This window comes from Oryctolagus cuniculus, chromosome 21, assembly GCF_051225735.1.
Source record: "Oryctolagus cuniculus isolate XC-2025 breed Fujian yellow rabbit chromosome 21, ASM5122573v1, whole genome shotgun sequence".
Lineage (NCBI taxonomy): Eukaryota > Metazoa > Chordata > Mammalia > Lagomorpha > Leporidae > Oryctolagus > Oryctolagus cuniculus.
In genome coordinates, this window is record NC_142887.1 from 22,739,463 (window position 1) to 22,756,561 (window position 17,099).

Sequence of the window (17,099 nt, forward strand, 5' to 3'; positions counted from 1 at the left end):
GAGCCTGCAAGCCTGGTGCGGCGTCCCCCGGGCCGTCCCCGCGTCCGCGCCGCGCCACCAAGACCGGCTCTTTCTCGTCACCGAGGCCCCGAGGCTCCTCCGCGCCGCCGCCGCCGCTCGCCGGCCTCCCCTCCCCCACGCCCGCCCGTGGCTCGGAGCGAGAGGAGGAGGGGCTGGTGCATTCTCGCCGCTGCTCTTTGCAACCTGCGGGGGCCGGTGCATGCCCGGCGAGCAGCCGGGGCGCCTGCAGGTGCGTGCCACCCCCAGAGAAGGCGACCCTCCCACCCCGGCGCGGACCCGGGGGACTGCAAGCCGCCGGCGGGAGAGCGGACGACAGCAAGCAACAAAGGCTGCAGCTGGGGCTGGCGCGAGGGGCCGCGGCCGCCGGGCTCCCAGCGCGGGCGGAGAGCGCGCCCTGGGAGCGGCGCGGGCCGAGCTGCGGCCGTGAGCGAGGCCCGGAGGGGAGACGCAGCGCCGCCCGCCGGACGCGGCGAGCGCAGGCCCCGGCCAGGATGCGCCGCCCGAGCGCCCGCGCGGCCCGGGCTCCCTGCGGGCGCGACCCGCGCTGAGCCGAGGCACCGGCTCGCACCCCCGACTTCGGACGGCACTCCCCAGCGCCCCGGCCCACCCGGAGAGAGGCGTCGGCCCCCGGAGGCCCTCGTCGGCCGGCGCCTGCCGCCGCTGCATGGCTGCGACCCGCCGAGCGCAACGACGTGGCCGCTGAGACCCCGTGCCCCCCGACGGCCTGGCTGACCCGGTGAGTTGCGCGGGGCGGGGCTGCGCGGCGGGCACGGACTTCCCGGGCCCTGGGCGCTTGGGGGTCCCGGTTTCCCCCGCGTCCGCCCCTCTCCCTCCCACTCACAACTTGTCCGGCCGGCCAGCCCGAGCGCAGGCTGGGGGGCGGAGGTTGGGGTTCGGCCGGGGACCTGGGCGGGGCGGATGCCAGAGAGGAAAGGTCACCCCCCCACACCTTGGAGCCAACAAAGGTAGCGGCTGCGCCGTCCGATCCTGCCCCGGGGGCCCGTGCGTCTCGAGGGCGCTGCGAGGGGGCACCCAGGTGGGGACAGCCTTGAGGGCTACAGGGGGACCTCAGCTCGGAGCGCGATATGGGTGGGCACCTGACCACGTTCTCGGGTCGTGCCCACTGGGGCTGGACCGTGGCCGGGTCTCCCTTCCGGCCCGTGGTCCCAAGCCGATGACTCACGGGGGCCTTGGTGGGGGTGGCTGCGGCGGCGTGACGTCACTGCCCGACCTCTGACGTCACCGGGGTTGCCATGGCGACGCGACTTGCCTTGACCCGAGGCCGGAGGGGGCGGGGTCGTGGTGACCAACGGGCAGAGCTGGCCGCTTTTGTAGTGCTGGAGGGGTGGGGGCTGACTCCTTCCCCCCACTGCAGTCCTCTGACCTAAATCCCTAGCGCCCCATGAGGTGGGGGAAGGGGCAGTGCCAGCTGTCCCCGCTGATGCTCCTCCCCCACCCCCACCCAGGACAGGTGTTTAGAGCTTTGCCCATGCAGCCTGGCAGTGCCTGGAGGCTCTGGACTCCGGCAACTTCCTGCTGTCAAGGGAGAGGCTAAGGAGGCCGCCCTGAACCCCACCTTGTACCCAGCCAGCAGGCCCAGAGCCCTGGGGACCCCCGGGGCTTCCTGCAGGCTACTTCTGCTTGGGAAAACGCAGGTGCCTTGCCTCCAGCCGGGGCGGGGGCAGGGGAGCTGCTGCCTGCTGCCCCTAGGAACCCGGGGTGGGGGAGAGTCCCCACTGCTCAGGCCCAAGGTTAGGGGCCTTTGCGGGGCCCCAGCTCCTGGCCGACTGCTCTCCTCTCGGTGGGAGAGCGTTTGATGAGCCCCGCGCGGTGACACGAGGTGCCCGGTGGGCAAGGCCAGCCCGTGAGGGTCAAGGGCTGGATAAAGTGTGTGTCTGCCAGGGCCAGCTTGGCCGGGTGTCGGACGCCAGCCCCGTCTGCCCCACCTCCCACCCCCGCCGCTGCCCTGGTCCCCGCAGAGGCTCTGAGAAGCCTCCCAGCCGGGACCTTGAGGCCGCTGGCTTTGTGATTCTTCGCCTGAGCCATTGCTGCCGGTGTCGGATGTGGGCGACACTGCCGGGCTGACATTTCTAGGAGGTCTGAAAACCGGGTCACTGCTTCGGCAGCCGGGGCGGGGGGGGGGGGGTCGGAGGAGCGGGGGTGCGTGCGTGTGGCGGGGTCCTTTGGAGGAGCCAGGCGCCCTGGCCCCGTGCAGCCTGCCTGTTTCCGGTCCTCCCCGGCTCTCTGGCTGGAGGCACAGGTCAGGGAGTATATGGGGGGCGGGGAGCGGCGGTGGCAGGGAGATGGCCTCCCAGCTGAAGCTGTGTCGTTAAACACGCAGGCTTCCAGGGACAGCAGATGGGGGAGTGCTGCCTCTCGAAGCTTCCCAGTTTAGAAACAAACCCCAAGCGCGCGCCAGAGATCCGAAAACACAGGCGGTTGGAGGCCCTCCTTCAAGTATTTACACTGCCACAGCCAAGGCGGGGAAACGCCTTCAGAATTGGGCGATTCCTTCTGCTCCCTCCCCCTGGCTCCCTGGGCTCAGCGAGGCAGTGCCAGCTCCCCCTGTGCCAGGCTTTTTTTTTTTTTTTTTTAGGATATGACGGCTGACGTGCTGCAGCCCATTTTGTGGATGACGAAACTGAGGTCCAAACAGACGAGCTGATGGGCCACAGCTACAGAGGCTTGGCCCTGCAAGGCCCTGCCTGGAGCCCCTGGCTCTCCCCATCCCTTCCCTGGGGGGGGGGAGAGAGAGAGAAGAGGCGTCCTCACTTGTGAGACAGGGGGTCCATGTAGGCGACAGGGGCTGCTGGCTGTGGAGGGAGTCGGGCCCCACCGAGGTGCTTCGTCCACACCACTTCTGCCCTGACCTTGCGGCCAGCCCACCGCACACCCCACCCCTGTGGAATGACGCCTGCTTGCCAAGAAGGGCTGCACGTGTCGCCTGCTCCTCTGGACTTGTTTGGAGGGGATGGCAAGGCTGCTGTCACCCAGCCCGGGGAAACCCCCCCCCAACCCTGTCATTCAGCTGGTGGGAACAGGCAGTGGCACCTGTGATGGGTGTGGCTTCCGACCCAGCTGGCAGGCCCTGGGGGAGCTTCGAGCTGCTGGTGCTGTGTGACTCCAATGGGCTGGCTGCCTACCCTTGTGCCAGGGGTGTGGGGGCCCTGCACCCTGGAGCCTAGGTGGCCTCAGCCCCTTTGGACATCTCCTCTGTCAGGGCCATCCCCTCTTCCAGGTTGTCTGCCCCACCCCCCAGTAATCCTTCTCAGGGCCTAAGCTCATCCACCCTCTGTCCCTCCTGAGCTCTGGGCTGGGCAGCTCAACCCCCTTGGCAAGAAACCCCAGGCTCCCTGGCGACGGGCAGTGGCTCAGGGCCGGGCTCTGCAGGGCGCTGGGCCCTGAGTCCCCCTCTTGCTGGCCGTGTGACCTTGGGTGAGTAGCTTCCCCTCTCCGAGCCTCAGTTTGGAGAAGGAACTGGCGGTGGCACCTGCTGCCCTGGAGTGAGGCGAGATTCGGTGAGGCCTTGGCACCCCGAGATCCCTGTTCTGGGGGCGCAGGGAGCCCCATCCTCAGAGTGGGGCCTGCAGTGCCTTGAGCCAAAGATCAAAGGGGGCCCACCCTTCCTGCTGTCTCCGCCCCGGGGGGCGCCTGCCACAGAGCCCCCTCCCCAGCCTCCTCCTCTGGCTCCTCCTGCCTTCCTGTCCCTCCCAAATGGGGGCGGAAGCAGGGGGAGCGAGCAGCTCGTATTCAGGCACGGTAATTCAATCGCCCGGCGATTCCTCCGGGCTGGGCGGGGGTGAGAACCGGGAGGCGCACAAAAGGGCGGCTTTATTACCTCCCGCGGCGGGGAGCCGCCTTCATTGTGTTAACCCATTTGCGTGTCAAGAGCTATTGTGCACTTGCGCGGCCCGGCGGCCTGTGCGAGCCGGGCCGGGCCCAGGGAGGAGGCTGCAGGCCTCGCTGCTGCTGGCCGGTCACCTCCGCGGGCGCCGCCCGCTGCCCCCATTGGTTGCTAAGTGATTTGCATCTAAGGTAATCACTTTTATCTCAGAAGGATATCGACTATAATTATAAGCTACTGACATCTTTTGAAATCTGCCTAATGACTATTTTAGTATGCACCGGGCTAGGGCTGGGAAGGGGGGGTGGATGGATTCCTTCTGGCTGGACCACTCATGACTTAGTGGGGCAATGTCTGAGTGCCTACTGTGTGCCTCAGACAAGACAGGGTGCGCACCAGGGGAGCTTGCATTCTGTGGGCACCATTTCAGAGACTGAGAAAGGGAGCACACCCCCCGCCCCCAGGAAGGAGCCACCGGGCCAGGAATTGGCTGACACGTGAGTCTCTGGACCCCTTGAGCCGGGTGCAGGCCTTTGAGACGGCACCAATCTGGAATGTTCCAGGGTCCGTGTCAGAGCCCTGTGAAATGCACCTGCTCATAGTACCCCCATGCACCTTACTGAACAGGAAACGGGGGGGGTGGGGTGGGGGGGTACAGGAAGATCGAGGCACTGCTCAAGGTCACATCCCAGGAGGGGCAGAAGAGTGACATCCATTGGTGACCAGAGGTGTGCGGTGTCGGCCTGGGCCAGGAGAAGCGGGTGACAGGGCAGGCCCAGATTCCACTCCCCAATCCCCTCTTCCACCCTCTGTGGTTGGGTTCCGGAAGCACCCAGCATCAGTCTCATGGAGACCCCGCCCACCCCACCGGCCACTAAGCAGGAGGCAGAGCTCAGGAATGAGCTGCCCACAGCCCCCACAGGGCATCAGATGAGTCTGACTCACCGGGATTCTGGACAGAGCCCGAGAGGAAGAGGGGAAACCTGCTGCAGGTCACGAGGGCTTCCTGGCCGAGGGGCTCTGGCTCTGGGCTCTGAGAACCCAGTGGATCTGCCCAGCGTGGCGTGATTGGGGGAGTTCAAGACCCCAAGGGCATGGCCGGGGAAAGCCGGGGGAGCCTTGAATGCCAGGCTGAGGCCCTCGCGTGGTGCAGGTGCTGGAGGTGGGGGTGGGGTCGGCAAGGGGCTTGGGAGTCTTCCGCTGAGTCCCTTTACCCCCTAGGTCTCAGTCTCTCTTCTGTGCAAGGGGGTGGGAGCCAGGATGAGCTGTGTGAGCCTGGAGCCAGTAAGGAGACAGGGGCTTGGCTGAGCCCCTCAGCTGAGTGGGCCAGGCTCAAGCGCTGGCCCCAGCCAGTCTCCCCGCCCCAGCCGCAGCAGCTGTTTGGGGCCCTAGGGGCCCCGGCCATTGTGTAGGGGCCACTGAGGACAAAGGCCCCGGGGTCAGAGGGCGAGGCCTGGCTGACTGTGAACAGGCTCCCTGGGACAGGGACTTAATGGCACAGAGTTGGTGGGGAGGGCAGGGAGGGTGGGGGAGGGAGGTCCAGCCACCAGCTGTCTGTCCCAGGGTCTGTGCCAGGGCAGGGCCAGCTGCATCCCAGGCCAGGCCTGAGCGTGGCACCGCGGCTGCAGCGTCCGGGTGCCCCGTCTACCTTGGAGGGCAGCTGTGTGGCCTGGCAGTCAGCGGACCAGTGGGCAGTAAACAGGAACAGCTATTTTTACTCCTTGTGTATCCGTTCATTGAGAGAGATTCACTGCTCCGCGCCAGGCTCCCTGCCAGCTGCTGGGGACACGGAGATGAACGGGCCCCCGTAGCCTCGAAAGGTGGCGCGTACCGAGGGAGAGGCACCCGTGCACAGCGGGCTCAGTGTGCAGCCCTCGGGCCAGGCGCAGAGCCACACGGCTGGGGGCCCATGGGGACCCTGCCCTCGGGCCTCCGTCTGCCAAGGCACACGGGGAGTCAGGTGGGGAGGCCAGGGAAGGCTCCCTGGAGGAGGAGGCACTGTAATAACTGGATTTTTTTTTGGACTTCTTTTCCAACATCTTGGCCCATCATGAGAATCACGGGACACTGCTGGCCTCGGCAAGGTGCCAGCCCAGGCTTCCTGCTTCGGCATTTTTCTCTCTGGCTTAATCCTCACTCTGAGAAGGGTGTTTTTGGCCCTGTTGCATAAATGAAGAAGTCGAGGCTGGGGAGGGGCGGTGGGCCAGCGATGTGGCTGCCGTGGGAGGATCCTCAGTCACCCCCCCGCCTCCACCACACCCCACACTCAGTCGCGTCCTTCGCAGAATGTCAAGGATGGCAAATCTGTGGCAGACCTGGCTTGCCCTACACCGCTGTGCCCTTGGCAGACATTGCCAATCAATTGCTGCCCTCTTCCCCTGCTGAGCTCCTCCTCTGACCTTGGGCTCTTTGCAGGGCTCTGGGCAGGCAGCACCAATCAATCAGCAGGGCCTGGGAGCTGAAACTGGTTGCCTGCTGGGCCTCCCTGAGCTCCGCCGTCCCTTGTCCACTGGTACGTGGTTCAGAAGACCCGGGTACCCACATAAGAGATTCTGGGGGAACCCCTGAGGACGTGAGTGGGAGCCACTGAGGTGTGGGAGTCAGTTACCTTCTTCCGACTCCCAGAGAGATGTGTGCCTATCCACGCACGTTCCGACGCCCACAGCCCGGGTGAGAACAGGTAGCACTTGTTGAGGTCCGTGAGAGCGAGGTCCCTCCTGGACCTCTTCTTGTTCAGTGCTCTGCACAGTACCCACAGCATGCTGTGTAGACCTCCCGGGCGAATCCTTAGCCCATTTTAGAGATGAGGAAACTGAGGCTCATGACGGGGAAGCAGAGGAGGGCTGTGCACTTGCCAGGTGGCTGAGCTGGCATCAGACCCAGCTCTGGGGCGGGGTGCTGGGTAGCAGGCTTGCGGGGAGGGGGCGAGGCTAGGGACCTTCTGCACGGAGGGAACAGCATGAGAGGCAGCTCAGAGGCAGGCAGTGGAGGGCCAGCATGAGGCTGGGTGTGGCTGGAAGGTGGAGAGGCGGGACTGTGGAAGACGCCATGGCAGTGGTCTGAACAGCAAACGAGGAGGTCTCACATGGGTGTCACCATTCAGCATCTCTGCAGGGTCGGGATCCCGCCGCGAGCCGTGGCCTAGAGCCGTGCCTGGTGGCTCCAGCAGGCAGGCGTCCAAGAAGTGCTCACTGAGGGAGATGGTGACCGGCAGGCTTCTGGGCAGGTGCCTGGGGCGGGGCTTCCCTGCCTGCAGGACCCCTCTCTGTGCACCCTTCCCGTGGCCACCATGCGTGGCGGGCCCAGCGCTTGGGGGGATGAAAGATGAAGGTGCCTGACCATTTTTTAACTCAATAAAGGGAGAGACAGGCTGCAGGCCGGAGATATAATTAGTTCGCAGCAGTGGCGCTTTCTTGATTTAGCTTCTGAGAGAACAAGACAAGGATGTTATACCCAATTAGCAGTAACATCCAGTCGGAGCCTCAATAGGTGAGATAACAAGCTATTTTTATGACTTTTCTTTCCCAGCCTGGAGGGGGCGGGGAGGAAGGGGGTATCGGGGCCTTATTCCTTTTCATCAGGGAACAGTTATTAGCGGTCTCAGGATTTCCCCAAGCCAAATGATGTGTTTGTTAACCCAAACAAGCCAGCCTTCTGGAGCAGCAGCTGGGGGGTGGGGGCATGGCAGGTGCAGGCCCCTTGTCCCTGTCCGTCCTGGCAGCCCTTTGAGAAGTTCACTGAGCCCACTGGCGTGGCAGAGGAAGCTCGGGCCCGTGGGCTGTTCTTGGGCTTATCTTGGTGCCCCTACCTGCTTGCAAGGGGACAGCAGCAGGCCTGGCCAGTTCCTCTCAGTCCTGGCCCCTGGCAGCCCTTCCTGACGCCACCCTCTGTCCCTTCTGCCAACTGGGCCAGAGGTTCTGGCTCCTTGGCCTTGAACCTCGCCATTGCATTCTCCCCACTGGACCCCCACGACTGCTCGCACAACCCAGACCCAGTCTCTGGCCCACTCTGTCCACCCTGGTTACCCCCGCAGCCGGGGCACCCAGCACTGGCCAAGTCCCCACTGAGCAGGGTAGCTCTGCCAAGCCCCAGCCCAGCGGCCTGGCCGCGCTCCGACTCCTGGCGAAGGCTGGGGGATGCCCAGAGAGGGAGCTGGCAGGGCTGCTGGGACACCCCAGCAGCCGGGCCCCGAGCCCGGAGCAGGTTCCTGGGCCACCGCCCACCCCGCAGAGCCTCCTCGCACCCTGTCCCGTGTCCCGTCTCTCTGCCAGTGTGCAGCCCCGCGCTCTCACTTCAGACAACTGACAAACCCAGCCATGCAAAGTGGGAGTTTAATTGCAAACAGTTTTGATGGATCATGGGCCCATCTGTGCCACCATATGCAAAAGAGAAAAAAAATTTCCCCTTTTTTTTCCCTCCCCGCCCTGCTCCCAAACTAACTCCAAAAGGAAAAACTGCCAAGGGTTTTCTGGCTGAGCTAGGCACAGAGCTGGGACGCATCCTCGGGGCTTCCTGCGGGTGAGCCTGGCGAGGCCAGAGGGCCAGCTGGGGGGAGGGGTGAGAGGGTCCCTACCCCGAGGTGAGAACCTCACACAGCAGCTGTGTTGGCCTCTGTGCACCGGGTCCCCACGCGGTCCCGGGCCTTTCCACACGTGAAGTTAAAGGACTGTGGCCACGTTCGGGATGCCGCCTGCACGGGCCTTGGCTTGGGGCAAGCCCTGCACGGCGAGGCTGGGTGGCTGGGAGGGTGTGAGCTAATGGTGCAGGGGTTACAGTGAGGAGGGGCGTCTCTGTCTTTGATGCAGGAGAAGCCCCTCTTTCCAGGGGAGCCTCTCGCCCTGGTGCCCAGCCCGGTGGGGTCCCTCAGGGTGGGCTGGGCTCATTGCGGGGAGGGGTCTGGGAGGTTTCACCTCCGCAGATACCTGCTGGGGTGTGAGTCTCACGCCAGCTCATCCCAGCTGGTCAATGCACACGCTGCACTTCTCGCTGTCTGTGCCTCTGTTTTGTCATCTGTAAAATGGGCACAGGTCGTCAGCGGGATAGTGCCCATGAAGGGCTTCCCTGTTGGTCCGGCATTGCTTCTGCCGCCCAGATGTGGCCTTTTGCTGTCTGTTCTGGGAGGAAGGGGGCCTTTCCCAGGCTCCTGAACAGACCCCTGGCGTGTGCTGAGTGAACGGCGATGGGTACCTGACTGTGTGTGGGCGGTACGGGGAGCTGTCGGGGAGGGATTGGGACCCAGGCTTGTCAAGAATTCGGTGCTTTCAATCCCTTTCTCACTGGGGTCTACACTGCCCTGCGACCTGCAAGGCTTGTGAATCCCATTCTACAGGTGAGGAATACTGAGGCTCAGGGGCTGATAGGGTGCTCTCAAGGTCATGCCACCCAACAGAGGCCAGAGCCGGAATTGGAACCGTGGCCTGGGCGACTCCAAGCCCCTAGTCGTCCTCACGTTGCAGGTGACGAGAGTCGGGCCGCGGCCGAGATCCCACAGCCGGCACCTGGGGAGTCTCCTGCCCCTGCTGTGCACGAGGGCCTCGGCCCCTCCCTCCCCGTCAGCTTTATAAACTGGCAGCACGGTAGGTGCCAACCAGTGCCTGAGGCCCCGAGCCTGGCACTTGGCACAGCCCGCCCGCAAGGCAGCAGGGGAGAGTGGGGCATGGGCACCGCCCCCAGGACCCAGGCAAGCCGGGCCAGGCGCCAGGCAGCCCGTTTCCCGCCCCCGGGTGAGCACCAGCTCCCGCGGTCTGCACTGGAACTATCAGAAGGGAGCGTTCGCTCGAGGCCGACGCCAGGTGCACGTGGAGCTGTGTGAACGCCGATCGGGCCTGGGGTCCTGTTGCTCCGTCTCACGTGTCAGGTGGTGTTGCTCCGTGTTGCACGTGTTCATGCAATCGCTGTGAACGTCACAGGGGGATTCCGCGGCGTTCCTGGCTCTGGGGTGGCGCACGCGGGGCCCGGGGCCAGGGGTCTGCCTTGTGCTTGGAGAAGGCTCAGGCTGAGGGCGAGAAATGAGAAGGAACTGCTGGTGGGAAGGTGGGGCCCAGAGCCCGCCCACTCCACCTCCTGGAATGACAGCTTCAGTCACCGCCGGCACACTGTGCACTGAGCGGGCCTGTTTGCCCATCTGTGGGCTGGGGGATGCTGCCCAGTGGCCAGGCTTCCGAGCTTGCTGGGGCTTAGGGGCATCCTGCGTGTTTTTTCCTCTGCGTATGGTGGCTGCGTAGACCCTCTGAAGGCCGGCTGCCCCTCTGAACAGCCGGCAGTGTGAGGCCTGGAGTCCCACGCTGGAGTGGCCCAGGGCAGCCGTCGGATGATGGAGCCAGCATGCCCCAGCTGTTTGTGAACAGTTGCTGCTGTCATCCCATGGCCTGCACGTGGGCTGGGGACGGCACCAACAGACAGGGACCTTGCTGGATGGAGGGCGGCTGGATTGTTCTAGAAGGAGGTAGAGGTGCTGCTGCCCACCCTACCCCACCCCCGGAGCTGGGACTGCAGGGTAGGACGGAGGAGGGAGAGGCTGAGGACACAGCTGGCCACGCCGTGGAGGCTCCTGCCCGCCACGCCTCCCCTCACTGACTTCCGGCCAGGCCCTGTGTAGCCTCCCGGAGGCCTCTGACAGCCCGGGAGGACTGGGTATGTTGTCATAGTGCCCACTGCACAGATGAGGAACCTGAGGTCACACAGCTGGGAGGTGGCAGGGTGGGGAGGGGGGCTGGAAGTGAGATCCACAAACCTCCCCCGACCCCCCGACCCTGAGTTATTCCTCTAAAGTCCTTGCTGCTTTGCACACCCTCCCCGGGGCCCCGGCTCTCTGTGAAAGGGTCATCTGAGGCCGGGCCGGCTGGCCAGGGACACACTGGGCTTTGTGTAGGCTCAGGCCAGGCAGGGCAGCCAGTGGAGAGCGGACAGGGCGGTGTGGCCCAGCCAGCCCGGGACAAATGTGCAGAGTGGGAATAGAGGCCCCTTTGTGCAGCTCTCGGGCTGGGGGACAGGCGCTGCCAGCTGCCACCCCTGGGACTGTGCCCTTGCTGAGGGCTTCTGGCTGTCCCCGGGGGACCAGCCAGGGCCCTACCATCGTCTTCCGTGTGTGTCTTCCTCTTGTTTCCACCTGCCAGGCCCCGCTGAGCTAGTTCACTGCAGGCCTACTGTGTGCCAGCCCTGCAGGTGGGGAGGTCGTAGCTCCAGGGTGTGGGTGACGACCCCGAGGTTCAAGGCGCGCAGCGACCCGCCACGCTGGCCGTGAGCTGTGCACGGGACTGCCCTCCAAGCCCTTTCTCTCCCTGGCATTAGCTGTACACTGTGCCTTGCTGGTCTTGGCCCCAGGACCCAGAGTTCAACTCCAGGTGTGGGGGGTGAGCAGAGACAGGTGCTGGGGGCTGGGATTCCTGGGCCTCTCTGGTGACCTCTGGAAGGCTGCAGGCTCTCTGAGTTCCTGGACAGGTGCGTGGCGTCCATCCCACCCCTGTGTCCCAGCCTAGAGGCCTGGTGAGCGTGCCCCACCCATTCAGCGCTCTCTGAGCCTTCATGTCAGCTGAGAAGGGAAGTAGAGCGGGACCTGCCCCCCCCCCGCCCCCCCGCCCAGGGCCTTGGACCCAGGCAGGTGACCGCCAAGCCGAGGCAGTGGGCGGGCGGCAGGCAGGGCAGTGCGGGAGCAGGAGCAGGAAGGCTCTCATTGGTCGCACCGCAGCCCCATTCTGCAGACCAGTAGCTTGAGGGTCAGGTGGCGAAAGGGCTTTGTTAAAGGCCCCAGGGTCCCTGTAGCTTCTGGGGAGGCCCAGCCCCCGGCCTCTTCCTGACCCCTACCAGCCCAAGCCGTCTACTGCAGATGTTGACCGAGTCCCCTCCCTGGACCCAGCCCTGTGGAAGACCCAGACCACACTTGGGAGCCCCCGAAGGCCATTGGCTGCCTCCTGTGTGTTCTGGCACCCTGGGAGGGTTTGCACCTGCTCCGTGTCCCCCTCCTCTGTGCCTCTGCTCAGGCTGGGGCTGCCACCGGGTGTGCTCTGCCCTCCCATTGCCTGGCACGAGTGGCCCCACGTGGCACCTCTGCAGGGTAAGGGTCTCAGAGCCTGCTTGCCGGCCCCAGCGCCCACCCATGCCTTTCTTGCCCCCTCCCATGCTCATCCTGCACAGTGGGTGCCCAGTGGGCATTCAGGGCAGTCTGAACCACAGACGCCAGCCCAGCCTCACAGGCCTGCTCCCCCCGACCTCCCACCAGCAGGAGAAACAGACCCAGATAGGGCCCTGCCCACTGTGTCCTTCAAGTCCGCCCAAGGCGGGGCAGCCGGGTTCCGGGTGAGTGAAGAGGCCCAGAAAGCCAGAGCCCAGCCGAGGTCAGGGGCCCAGGGACCCTGTGACCCTCAGACCCGGGCCACCCTCTCCAGGTTAGACAGCGCAGGTGCAGCAGGTGCGGCAGGGCGGCCAAGCAGGTAACGCAGTGCAGACGGGGCCTTGGTGCTTCGCGGGCAGCCAGGTGGCTTGGTTTTCCCAAGAGAAAGCAGGCAATGAGGGTTCAGGTGGAAGTTTAGTTTTTCTGTGATTTAGCAAGATGTGTGTGGGCAGCACCGCAGCCTTCCAGGGTACGGGATTGTCTAGGTTGGGGTGGGGGTCCCGCAACGGCTCGGTTCCCCACCCCCAGCCAGCCAGAGCCCCCTGAATCCCAAAGCCTCTCCCTGAAGCCCTCGAGACACCCCCAGCCGCCTCCTTCCCCGCCAGAGGCAGGAGGCAGGGCCTGAGCCTGCCGAGGGCACCACCCAAATAGCTATAATCAGCAGCCTCGCCAAGACTTCAAACTCACCCAATTATCCTGCAGGGGAAAAAACACAAAATGAAAACAAATTAACATGTTTGCATAGAAGCCGCCGCAGCAACACACACAGACGCGCGCGTGTACTTGCTGGCGCGTGCCCCGGCGAGGCTGGGAGCTGCTGCGGCCGCCCCCTCCCTAGGCCTAGCACCCACCTGGCCCGAGAGGTGGGAGCAGTGCCCAGCCACCAAACTGTTCCCCTTGCCCCCCAAGCCTGTCTGGGCCCCACGGCAGCCTGCCACGTTCTGGTTTCAGTCTGGCAAGCGCACAAAACTCACTGTGGGCCTGAATCCCACCTCCCTGGCCTGTGAGAGAACTCTGAGAGCACAGAGAGGTTTGTGGACCTGCCCAAGGCTGCACAGCGGGCAAGTGGAAGACTTAGCTGGGGCTTTGTAGTTCACGCCGTAGCCCCTGCGTCTCCTCCGTGTCTCCCTGTTGCCTGTGGGTGAAATGTCAAGGCCTTGGCCCCTGGCACCCCCAACCTGTGTCCGTTCCTCCCTCGGCCCACGGCCTGGGGCGGCTTCTGCCCCGGGGCTGTGCGTGTGGACACCTGTGCCTTCCAGTCCCTGCTCCACCTGTCCCCAGCCCTGTGGCTTCTAGGCCTCTTCTCCTAGGACTTCTGGAGAGTCATTGGCTCTGGCCCAGATGAGGGGTCATGTGCACAAGGTGTGGTCCCTGCACCTGCAGTGGCCGCAGCACCCCCACTGCACAAGGCCGGGCTCCCTGCTCACCAGCCCCTGCTGGGTGCCCTGGGCCTCCACACCAGGCCATGCCCTGTGTACCAGAAGCTGCTGGTCCTGGGGAGGCCCGGCCTCCCTGGGTGTTCAAAGGATAAAGGACGAGGAAGAGCTGGGGTTTAGGTGTCGGCGCTCAAGGCTCCCCAGCCCTGGACTGCAGGGGCCTCCCCTGGCCTCACCACCTCGCTACCATGTGACAACAACCAAAGGGCTTCCTTGCACTGATCCCTCCCTGCCATGCTGGCCTGGCACGGTGAGGGCTGGGGTGGGCCCTGCTGCCTCGGGGTGGGGGGGGGACGTGCAGGTAACTGCTGTGCGCAGGCGCTGCCTGGGCGACCCCTTGCTGTGGCCGTGGAGGCAGACGTGGCTTCCGGTTGCGTTCCTCAGGGGGAGGAACAGGTCCCTGCGGGTTCGGTGACCACGGCCGGCTCTGCCCTTGAGGAGCAGAGCTGGAGTTCAAGCGGAGCTGCGGGTTGGGGCTTCCCCTCGGAGCCACGCTGCCTGTCGGGACCTGGACAGCGAGGCCGCAGGGTGACCCCTTCAGGCCTACGGTCGTGTGGGAGACTGAGTACCCTTTTAGCGCCCCCAGCACCCGCTTGGCCCGGCCGTGCCTTAGAGCCCAGGAGAGCTGAATTCAAGTCCAGGCCCTTTTCCTCTCTGAGCCCCTGCTCCCTGGCGTGGGACTCTGCACCCTGAGGGGTACGTGCAGGGCCCCAACGCGGGCCATCTTCTACTGCTTTCCCAGGCCACAGCAGAGAGCTGGACAGGAAGTGGAGCAGCCGGGTCTTGAATTGTCAGCTCTGCAGGTGGCAGCTTTCCCCGCCACGCCACAGCGCCGGCCCCTGCAGAGGGGTTTGTCAGGCTGGGGTGGGAAAACTGTGCTGGGACACAGGGTGGGGCGGGGACTGAGCCCCTGGGCCATGGGAGGGGCTGGGAGAAGGAAAAGCCTCAACCCAGTTCTCCGTTTGTTCCGATGATATTTACTTAACATTTAGTATTTTCATAGTCATTATTTACTTGAAAGGCAGTGGGAGAGAGATGCACACGCGTCTCCCATCCAGAGTGGTACTGTGGTGGAGGAGCAGACACTAAACCGACGGTCAGCGAGGGAATTTCAGAGTGGCCGTGACGGTGAAGGCGGATGAGAGGTGGTCAAGGAGGGCTTCTTGGAGGAAGCGATGTTTGAGCTGAGGTCTGAATGAGTCGGAGCTGGGGAGGGCGTGTTGGGGACGGTGCAGCAATGCAGTGTCCACAGGTGGCTGTTGAGTCACACAGGGAGGTGAGAACCGAGATGTCCTCATCAGTGTAAAATCCGCCTTGGATTTTAAAGGCTTTGGATTAGCAAATTCTGAATACTGATTACAGATGGAAGGGCCAGCCCGTGGGAGGTACTGGGTTGGAGCAGAGTGTGAATGACACCACGTGGCTGTGGATGCTGGGGAACCTACACCTGGGGCTTGCCCCGTCACATGTCTCCCCTGGACAGTGCTCCTGTGGGGTATCTGGGGAGACACATGACATGTGCAAGGCCCTGGGGTAGAGGTTACCCTGTTAAAGGGACAGGAAGAAAGCCAGTGCGGCCAGCAGGGTTAGCCTGGGGAGAGGGACGTTGCGGCCCCTGGGTGGGGAGGGGTTTCAGGCAGGACGGCCGAGGACATCGTTAGGGATGCACGGAAGGGGGTGGGTGTTGGGTTAAGCTGCCGCTTGGTACGCCAGCATCCCGCCAGCATCCCGTCTCGGAGTGCTTGGGATCAAATCCTGCCTCCACTTCTCTCCCAGCTTCCTGCTAATGAGAGCCCTGGGAGGCAGCTGGTGATGGCCCCTGTCACCCACACAGGGGAGACCCGGATTCAGTTCCAGTCTTGGCCCAGCCCCGGCTATTGTAGGCTTTTGGGGAGTGAACCAACTGATGGAAGATCTCTATCTCTTCTTGTCTGTCATTCTGCTTTTTTTTTTTTTTAAGGTTTATTTATTTGAAAGGCTGAGTTACAGGGAAAGAGGGAGAGACAGATATTTCACCCATTGATTTACCCCCAAAATGGCTCCAATAGCCAGGGCTTGGCCTGGCCAAAGCCGGGAACCAGGAGCTTCATCTGGGTGCAGGACCCAAGCACTTGGGCCATCTTCTGCTGCGTTCCCAGGTGCGTTAGCAGGGGGCTGGGGTCCCTGCAGGATGCTGGCATCACTCTGCCTCTCAGATAAATAAATGGGGCTCCCCAAGAAGCCCACCGCTTACTGGAGCTCCAGGATTTCAAGGCCTCCAGAGCTTCCCCCGCCTCGGTGGCTGTTCCTACCATGCCGGGGAACGAGCCAGCTTCCAGCCTCCCAACTGCAGGAGTGTGAACTCCTAGGGAAAGGAAACCAGACGAGGCTGCATGCACACCGGAGAGGAGTTAGGAAAGCACAAAGCAGACAGGCTTCCCAGGGAGAAGTGCAGCCTGGCAGCCGGGCTGGGCTGGGCCCTGGTTGGAACCCGGCCATCTGGCTGCCGCACGGAGCCCCACGGCAGGGTGATGTGGCATGAGCAGGGGACGGCTGGCGACGGCCACGCGTGAGGGGCGTGTGTGGCTCCCATCAGAGGTTCTAACAGGTGGCGGGGTGATGTGGCATGAGCAGGGGATGGCTGGCGACGGCCATGCATGAGGGGCATGTGTGGCTCCCATCAGAGGTTCTAACAGGTGGAACGTGTGAACTGCAGGGTGCTGAAGGTGTTGGGCTGAGCCCTGCTGCTGTCACCAGGCCAGGGTCTTCCCAGAAGGCTCTGCTCTTTCTGCCACAGCCTGACCCCTGGTCCTCCCTGCCCCCCACTAGGAAGCCTTTGTTGACCTTGGCTTCAGGCTTCTGGTCCAGGCCAGACCTCGCCAGACTCTTCTGCCCACTCCATCCTCAAACAGCCTCGGTCTTCCTCCCCCGCTCCCCTCTGGGTCGGACCCTCAAGCCCTGACTGTCCCAGGCCCACCTCTTCCGCTAGGCTGTTTTTGCAACACCCTGCCCCCCTCCCCGTTCCCTCCTGGCGATGGCAGCCATCGCGTCTTTGTCCCCGGCGCGGGGGTGGGTTAAGTGAGGTGACGTCTGCAAAGCGCTCAGACCCGTGGGGAACACTAAAAATAAAACCCAGCTCTCCGTATCACTCTTACTATCAGGTCCTCGCTGCCGCTGCCTGGCTTAACCCTGAGCTGAGGGTGCAGGGCTGGGAACTGGGTGGATGGCGGGGAGGGCTGGCAGCACGAGGACCCTTGCCCTAGGTCTTGCCATGGTCCCTCTCCCAGGGAACTCCTCTCCCTGGAGTCTCCGGCAGCGCCTGCCCCTTTGGTCTCCATTTACCAATTACTAGTTGGTTCCTGGACCCCCTTGCAAAACCTGGGGTGTGTGTGTTGAGGGGGTTGCTTTCTGCCAGCGATGGTGTCACGGCGCTGATAAGTGAGCAGGACCCCACATAGCTTCATTCCTCCCAGGATGAGCGGAGAGAGCTGGGTCTAGGCATTTAGATTTGGTCCCCGCCAAGGCTCATTTCCATGAAAGTCAACCCCGCCCCTCCACTGCCTCCCTAGGATCTGCCCTCAGTGGGCGTGGTTCTGAGAGGACTAACCCCTGTTGCCTATGGCAACAACAGCCCCTCCCTATCAGACGGGGGGGGGGTGTGCCCCGCCCTGAGCCCCACTTGTTCACAGGAAGTGATCTCCCCGCCTGG

At 64.0% G+C, this 17,099-nt stretch overlaps 1 protein-coding gene across 2 annotated transcripts in view; it reads left to right on the forward strand.

Moving 5' to 3' along the window:
• The first annotated feature begins 625 nt into the window (after window positions 1–625).
• FAM222A (family with sequence similarity 222 member A) overlaps window positions 626–17,099 on the forward strand; it is a 45,164-nt gene continuing 28,690 nt past the window's right edge. The window contains exon 1 of one of the 2 annotated variants that reach the window (XM_002723975.6): window positions 626–757. The gene's annotated coding sequence lies outside the window, so the exon portion shown is untranslated. Of the gene's footprint in view, window positions 758–6,278; window positions 6,378–17,099 lie in introns of those variants that run through there. The other variant, XM_089323308.1, reaches the window with a different exon arrangement.